This window comes from Gossypium arboreum, chromosome 13, assembly GCF_025698485.1.
Source record: "Gossypium arboreum isolate Shixiya-1 chromosome 13, ASM2569848v2, whole genome shotgun sequence".
Taxonomy (NCBI): domain Eukaryota; kingdom Viridiplantae; phylum Streptophyta; class Magnoliopsida; order Malvales; family Malvaceae; genus Gossypium; species Gossypium arboreum.
In genome coordinates, this window is record NC_069082.1 from 92,144,504 (window position 1) to 92,154,090 (window position 9,587).

Here is a 9,587-nt window from a genome sequence, read left to right on the forward strand (position 1 = left end):
TTTGGATTTCATGAAACTTTGATTTAGATGATACCTTGTTGATGTGTTTTGATGATATAAATGTGGCACCAATGAGGGTACATTAGTTAGCACCTAGGATGGTTATTTTGACATGTTTTGAGTATGTTTAATTGTATTTTCAATAGGATAAATGATTGGTATTTGAGTTTCTTAATGCCCAAGCAAGTAGGAAATGGTAAACTTGAGTTTTAAGGTACATTTTTGGTGTGCATGGCCTGGCCACATGATCGTGTGTCACACACGGGTAGCACACACGGGCATGTGCCTTAAACGTGTGGTATAACTGCATAGTGTAGTGTCACACATGGGTTGACACATGGCCAGGGACACGTCTGTGTGGCCCAAGCCAGAGAGTTACATGGGCTGAGACACGACCGTGTGTCTCAAGTCAGTGAGTTACACGAGCAAGGATACGGGCTGGGACATGACCATGTGTCCCTAGTTTGAAGGTTACAAGGCCTGAGACACAGGCGTGTGTCTCAGCCATGTGAGGCACATGGCCTGGCTAGACGGCTGTGTAACCTTTGTATCCAATTTTTTGTAACTATTTCCTAGACTTTCCAAATGATTTCAATTTAGTCTCGAGTTGTTTCTTAGGTGTTTCTTGGGGCTTGATGGTCAATATAGTGACGGCGTGTGTATGTATGAATGGTTTATGTTATGCATATGATATTGAATGAAATTAGGTATAAATGTTTCGATTGTATAGTAATGCTCGTAACCCTAATCTGTGACTGAGAGGGGTTAGGGGTGTATATATTAAGTCAAAACCTAAAAACTAAAAAAAAAACTATAGAAAAGATGCTGATATGGTTGAAAACAAGCTCCTCAAGTGTATCAGGGAAGCCTAATTTACCATATCAAATTACGACAGATCGGTAATTAATATGAGTAATAAAATGAATTTTCAACTACAATTACAATAATGGTTAAAAGGAGGTGGCGAAAGGTTTTGTTGGTGATGTTGATGATGAATAGTGAAAAAGAGTTCACTATGTTTCTAAAAGAAGGGAAAAAGACTTAGTGTTATAGGAAAAGGTCAAGAGGAAAACCTTTTTAATTCCCTCTATATCTGATCCGCCAAGTCAAGTTCTCCAAAACATCCCAAGAGTGAAGCTAACCTAAGAACCTTGCCATATTTCGAGATTACTTCCACTTCTTCTACTTTGGTGAAGTGGTACAATGTGAAACATCTTTTGTGGATCAACTCTTGAAATGCAAGACAATGATTGTTCTTGGATGAAAGATGTTCTTGAACAATATTTATTTTGACTTGTTAAAAATGTAAATTGTTCTCAACATAGTTGTTCTGTGGTGATGTTTTCTTGGTAGAGCTTGTTCTGAATAACGACTCTTTCACCAAAAAAAGAAAACACAATTTCTCTAAATACAAGTTGTTCCAAACAATGGTTGTTCTAAACTTAGCTATTCCTAAAATGTTATTATTCTAAACAAAAGTTATTCCAAACTTTAGCTATTCTAAACAATTGTTCTCAAATAACTACATTGGATGACAATTGTTCTAATTAAAGTCTTGTTTTGAATATAGCTATTATGGACATAATCGTTCTTGAACAACATTTTTTTAATAACAATTATTCTAAATAAGAGTTGTTGCTCCGAAAGAGATATTAAATGAAATGACGATGCTAGTTGTTCCATGCTTGGTAACACAATTTCCTAAAATATAATATTATTTATCTCAAAGAAGAGATAAAATATTAGTAGATAAAATTGAATATTTAAATTTTGGCCCATATTTAAGGATTCTTAGAAGAAGAAGTTCTCATACAAAAATTTGTAGTAAAATAAATAAATAAATATATACTCATAAAAAATTTTCATGGTATGTGGAAAAAGAAAAAAAATGAATTTCTCACTTTATTGCCCCTACATGAATCTTTTATTTTGATAAGAGAGAAAAAAAATCATCTATAAAAGTAAAGTGTATTATGGAAAAACATGATATGTTTTCTCTAAAGAATTGAGAATAGCGTTCTAGAACGTTATCTAAAATGTTTAGAATAATAGTATATAAAAATAGAATAATAGTATATAAAAATAATAATAAAATTCTTCGAAAAGCAAGATAATGTTGGCACTAACTTCCATGTCTGAACCTTGATCGTCTGGTTCCTTCACATATTCTACCGCTTCATCTTTCCCTTTTTTAGTTTCTATGGATTTATTTTGTTTAGTTTTTCTTTTCCAAGCAATTTTAGTTTATTATTTTTATTCAATAAAGGTAAAAAAGTATTGCTTACATGTAAAGATGACATGTAAAAAAAATTTGATGCGGTTTGTTTTTATTGGTTAGGCCTATATCTTAGGTGGTGAATAAGACCGATGATATAATTTCCCGTAATAGGGAGTCAAATAGTAGTAGTGCCATTAATGCTAAGATTTCATAAATGATATTGGTCCATTTTAATGGAAGATTTCAATACTATATGCTTTCTCAGTATTCAAAATCGATTTGACTATATCTTTTACTAAAAAAATGTATTTCAAAGGTAATTAAATTTCATAATGAAATTTTTGTTGCAATGTGAGTCTTTATTTTCTATCCCTGCAATGCCATGTTTTCTATATAAAAATTATTTGAAATATGTTATGAAATTAATAATAAAGAGCGTAAAAGAACTATGAGAGTAAAGAGAAATACATATTTTATTAATTAATAAATATATTTATAAAACTTTCCAAAATCTATATTTATAGATATAAGAAATATAAATAACATAAAAATTTTCTTCTAATAAACATTAGAGTCCTGATTTATATTAAACTTATCTTGATATTTGTTGGGACGAACACGAACTATGCAATGAACATGAATGAAAATCGAGAAAATTAGACACAAATATTTTCGTGGAAAACCCCCTTCAAAGAGGATAAAAAAACTACGAGTAAAGAAACCTTCACTAAAAAGACATAAATTGAAAAGAGGAGTATAAGAAACAAATAAACCTGAACCCAAAATACAAAGTTTTCTCAAAATTCCAACAAACTCTCTTAATTTTTTTGTTGTTATTCTAAACCATCTAGGGTTTCTAAGAGGCCTATTTATAGGTTGGATTTCGTGTACAAATGTGACTAAAACATCTCTAGAATAATCAAAGTTAGATTGAGAAAATATATTAGAGTTTAACTAAAAGAAGAAACCAGGTTAAGTGGGGAATACGTTGCCACGTCATGATGTCACGTTCGGCTCATTGGGACACTAGGCATTGCGTCATTGGGATGATGGGTTTTTCTTTTCAAGATGTGGTGTAACACCCCTAACCCATATCCATCATCGAAATAGGGTTACAGAGCATTACCTGAGTTTACATTTTAAAACTATAAAAAATTTTAAACATTTAATATCATAACATCAATCATAGCAAAGTCAATCAATAACATACATATTGTCCTTTATACAAGCCTTCGAGGCCCTGAAAACATATTAGAAGCAAATTAGGAATAAATAAAAAACATATAAAAATTTTAGGAAAAAGATAAAATTTTTCAAACTACAGGGTCACATGGCCGTGCGGCCAGGCCGTGTGACTCAACGGCTGAGACACACGCCCGTGTGTCAGCCCGTGTGGACATTCAAAGTGGGGACACACGGCTGTGTCCCAACCTGTGTCCATGCCTGTGTAACTCTCTGACTTAGGTCACACGGCCAAGCCACACGTCCGTGTGTCAAGCTGTGTACCCTTCGAAATGGCTTCACACGCCTGTGTGCCAGGTCGTGTGCTAGGCCGTGTAACTACCTAACTTACAACCTTTAATAAGCTGCAAGGGACACACAGCCATGTCGCCTGGCTGTGTGTCACACACAGCTGAGACACATGCCCGTTTGGATAAAAAATAGGTTATTTCCAAGCCACTTTTCTCACCCATTCATGCACATCCTACAATCAATTTTCCACATATAAACAAGCCTTCAAGTTGCACTTAAAACATGCATAATAAAGCTAAATCAATATGGCATATAGTCATACAACCAATATGCCCAAAGGGCTCCTCTAACACAACAACTAACATGCATAACCAAATGCCTAGTTTAGCCAAAACTTACCATATCAAGTCCACAATTATATGTACCAAATTTACCATTTAACAATTAGCATCATAAATACCAACTATGTTTTTCATACCAAAGTAACCATGTTCAACTTCTATCATCTAAGCATCATAAAGACTATAAAGTCATCTATCATAAGGTCATATACATATATCAACATATCAACCATTTCAATCATTCAAGAAACCAAATTTACAAGCCAAACATAATAGCTAAAACATCAACCAAAACACCTATACATGCCATTATAACCAAAACTTAGAAATACCAAAATCTACTGATTTAGCTGCTGGATAGTGTGATAGATCTCTAAATAGCTTCCAAACCAATCGAGTTTTCGATAATCTAAAAAGTAAGAGAAAGAAAACCGTATAAGCAATGATGCTTAGTAAGCTAGTATAAACTTTAAAATACAATAATCCATTTCAATAAGAACTTTATAAGTCGTAAATAACCCTATACCAATGCCTCAAGGCTTATCAACTATATAACTATCAATTCACAAATGAATAAGTTCAATAACATCCCGAATAACATAATACGGTCTCATAAGTTGAATTACATAATTATCAGTCTTTTCCTCAAACGGTGAACCATTTCCTTTACTTACTTACCAATCCATTTACTTAACATAAATTTAATTACATTATTAACTCATGAATTAGTGTATTTATTCATGACATAAGTAAATTCACCTATAGCAAAAGTAATTTTCCCTTTTTACAAGTAAGTCCTTTAACTTGACAATTCTTTTATTTCATCACATTACATCTTAACTATGCACTTATGATTTCATTACCTATTCTCACCCATTTCATTTGCATACACATAAGACATAAACATAACATTAACCATAGCCACAAGCTAGTGCATTTGAACATAACCCTTTTAGAATCAACTATATGATAAATCATTTCATAAGAAATTACACACTTTGATTCTTACCACTTTTCATGAACATAAGCATCTTTCCATTTGTCATTTACTATTTCAATACATAACTTTAAAACTAACATAATATAATCCAACTGCTAGCTTGGCACAAGCTTAAGCATCATTAACCACACAAGTTAGTAATTAAACACAAAACTTAGCAATATCATCACATGGTAAGATAAGGTACATAAACATAGCATCACTTAAATCATACTTTTCATAATCATCAATACTCATACTTGGATCAACAAAAATTCATACATTTCATATGTTCTTAACTTAACTTTCAATACACTTACCGTTATTTACCTTTTTATAACTGTTTAACTAGTAACTTGACCCTGATACTCGGATAACTACACCATATTAAGGGCACCATAGATGTACAACAAGGGCACCAAAGTGCAATAAGGAGCATGAATGTGTGATCAGGGGCACCGAAGTGCCAATAGGGGTACCAAAGTACAAACAGGGGCACGTAAGTGCAATTAGGGTATAATTTATGTAATCAGTTAATTAATTAATTATAAAATAATAATACATATGGAAATTCAATTATAAAATTTAAAACTGTGAACTTATCTGGATAAATTGCATAAATGTCAAAGTATAAGGGCATTTTGGTAATTTTTATTCTCCTCGATTTTCCACCCAGTCTTGATCTAAATTAATAATTTCATTCAATATATTAATTTAGATAGTAAAATAATATATTTTTTTCAATTTATTATTTTTTATATTTTTACAAAATTGCCCCTAAAATTTTACTTTTATTCAATTTAGTCCCTAAGCCCAAAACATGCACATTAACCATTTTTAATGCCAATTTATAATAGCCAAATATTCATGGCACCCATATCAGCCCTTATTTGCAGCAATTTCACATAAAATCCTTGAACTTTGATTATTTTAACAAATTAGTCCCTAATCGATAAATTTTGAAAAAATCACTTAACAAAATACTTTTAATTATCAATCAACATTTCAAATTCATCATTTAACATAAAAAATCACAAGATTCATCAATGGAAACATTCAAAATCTTTAAAAGTTTCAAAATCGAAGGTATGGGCTAGCTGGACCTAGCTGCAATGATTTCAAAAACATAAAAATTACAAGAAACCAATCAAAAACGACTTACCAATTGTTGCTTGAAGCTAAATGTGGGCTAGGTTTCTTCTCCCCCTTTTAGTTTCATCTAAGTGATGAAGAAGATAAATGAATCACCTTTCATTCTTTTTATTATTATTCTTTTACTTATTTAATTAACATATAACATATATTATAATGTATTATAATTTAATAAACATATTTTTTAACTATAACCCTACTAACCGTCTATCACATTTTAAAAATGGTATATTAACCATGCAAGTCCATATACTTTCATTCATTAACCCATTTAATCACTCAAATCAAATAGTGATAAAATTTTACATCTTTTACGAGAATTAACTATCGAAATGTTACAATTTTTCAATGAAAATTTAATACCATATTAATGACACTCTGTAAATATTTATGAAAATATTTATGGCTTGGTTTATAGAAACGAGGTCCCGATACATCATTTTCTAAAACCACTTGACGTTAGGGTCATACCACTTGAACCTAATTGTTCTTCCAGCATAAATTACCAATTCAAATTTTATTTTAACACCATAACTGAATCATGAATATTAAATAATAATATTTACAAACTCGCTCATCAAATTTTGGCCCTAAAACCACTATTTTTGACACTACTGGAAAAATGGTTGTTACATATGGTGTGTCTTCTCATCGGGACATCGGCTCTTGCACATCATGACGTCAGTTCTGTTTCATTCAAAATGTGAGGCACACTCTAAAAATCTCCACCTTGACTCGTATTTCTGAAATGCCTTCTTTGTCGAGCCTCGTCAAGGGCCTAATTTGATCTTTGTTTAATGCTTGTCAAGTTTAAGCAATGCCCAAACTTGTAAATTGGAAGACTCTTTGTCATCATGTCTTCTGGATTGTTCTTTGTGCTAATTTTCTGAATCTGAACACCTCCTTGAGTGATCACCTCTCGAACAAGTGGTATCAAATATCTATATGCTTTGTTTGTTTGTGATGTATATAATCTTTCATGAAATGTATAACATTTTGACTATCACAATACACGAAAATTTTTTCATTTTTATCAACCAGCTCCCTGAATAGTCCTTTCAACCAAATGGCTTCTTTCACATCTTCAATGATTGCCATGTGCTCAATTTTGGTAGTTGATAGAGCCACAGTGGCTTGGATGGTGGCTTTCCAACTAATAGTCTAATTTTAGAAGGTAAATAGATAACTTATAAGAGGCCTTCTTATGTCTTTCTCAGGCATAACCTGAATCTACATGGTTGACTAGACCTTAAGAACATCTTCTGAATTCCAAACAAATGTTGGATGTACCTTTCAAATATCTTAGAATCCACTTAACAGCTTGCCATTGTAATTTATCGGTTTGGTCATATATCTACTTACTACACTAATAGCATATGAAATATCGGGATGAGTGCAAACCATTGCATACATTAAACTTTTGATTGCACTGGAATAAGGAACCAATGACATGTACTTTTCTTCGTTTTCAGTTTGTGGTGAGTTTGAATAAAAATTGAAGTTGGCAAACTCTACTGGGAAATTTTGGAAAATTTCTAACCACTGAAAAATTAGTTGAGTCTCAAATATGCTTTGGTTAAGATGGAACTGGTTGGTTCCATAGTGGCAGAAAAAATGATTACCGATGGACAGCTATATGAGCTACGGAAAACGTACAAGAGGAGTTACAAATTTGGGTGAGAAGGGATATTCCTATTAAAGGAATTCTTCTCAATTATGTTTGTAAATTTCTTCCCCTCTACGTTGTCTTCTTCGGTTGTTCTGATGAAGAGAAAAATTTGAGAGAGCTCTACATGGAGTAGTAGTCGAGAGATTTGAAGTCTGGAAGTAGAGAATTTAAGAAACTGGTAAGCTTTCTTGTCTTTATTTACTTGTGGAATTAAAGGATAAATGGGAGTAAGGATTTCCTAATAAGTTTTTGTATAAAAAGGTTCTGGTTTTTATTGTTAAAATACATTTAATTTAACCGATAGATGGTTATCGTACTTAACTGCCAGGATGATGGAGGCTTTGGCATTTGGAAAAACTAAGTTGACGAGGATTATGAAGTTCAGGTGAGTTTTTGTGCTCAGCCTAAAATGTTTGTTGATATTGCACTGTTTGAATGGTATGAGTCTGAGTGTGTTCTGAGTCTATCTAAATCTGTTGTTATGTATATAAATGGTAAATAAGCATGCTGAGTATGAATCATGCCGAGTAAGTATGTACACTGGATGTTATATGATTATGAATTTACTAAGTAATCAATGGCGTACTATATGATATAGTAATATGTGCAATGAATTAAGTGATATGCATGTTTCTTTTATGCGAAGTAAGGAGGGAGTTACTATAATGTGTTAGTTGAAAATAGGAAATATGGGCGTAATGGAGGAATAGGTGGATAGAAATGGAGATTAAAGGGAGTTTGGGCAGTATCTCAAAATGATATCTATTGGCTCACTAGAGCAACATGGTGACGACGATTTATCGACTCTATGGAGTTACATCACGACGATAGTTATCAGCTGGTCCTTCAGGGTGACACCGTGTAAATGGTTCATATGTCCTTCGGGGTGACACATCAAGAGAGGTTTTATTGATTCTTCAGAATCGAAAGTCTACCAGGACAATAAACATGGGATTACACTATGTAATACCATAGCTAAGCTATGATAACATATGAAGTCCGCCAGGAAAATAAACATGGATCATACTATGTAAGACTATAACAGGGCTATGGCAACAAATGAAGTCCGCATGACAGTGAACTAAGAAGCCCACCAGGGTATGAAAGGAGAAGTCACTATGAGAGTCGTGTGGCAAGTAGTATGACAAAATGATCGTAGGCGTCTGAGAACGTGGGCATATGAGATAATAAGGGAATTCGCCAAAATGCATCAGTGAGTGGAGCTTATGGAAACGCCTTAACGTAGGTATGTATGAAAGGAAGTAGAAACTCTAACGTATTGGCAAATATAGTAACTGCTCTTGGAGATCACCTGAGTTGATGCGGAACCTACATTGCCTAAGAAAAATGGATTATCGCGATTGAAATCCTAATTGGTGATCGCTAAAGAGGTAGTCAGACGGATGGGTAGTCCACTAAAGGACCACATGGAAGAGAATGTTCACAGAAAGTTGATTGATCAATAAAGTCCACTAGAGACTTATAGAAAAAAAAAGATGTTCGGATCGGAATATGTAACACGAGAAGTCCGCGGGGACTATCTAATGAGTAAGGCCATTGAGGACCACTTTGGGTGGAAACTTTTTGAGAAATAACGAAAGAAACAGAAGCCCACCAAGACTATATAACACGGTGAAGAACATGTGGGACTACCAAATATGGAAACTATTGGATCTGATGCCCTAAGTGTAGTATTTTCGTTTAAGTACACTTATAATTTTTCCGAATAGATTGGTTAATAAAACAAATTCATTG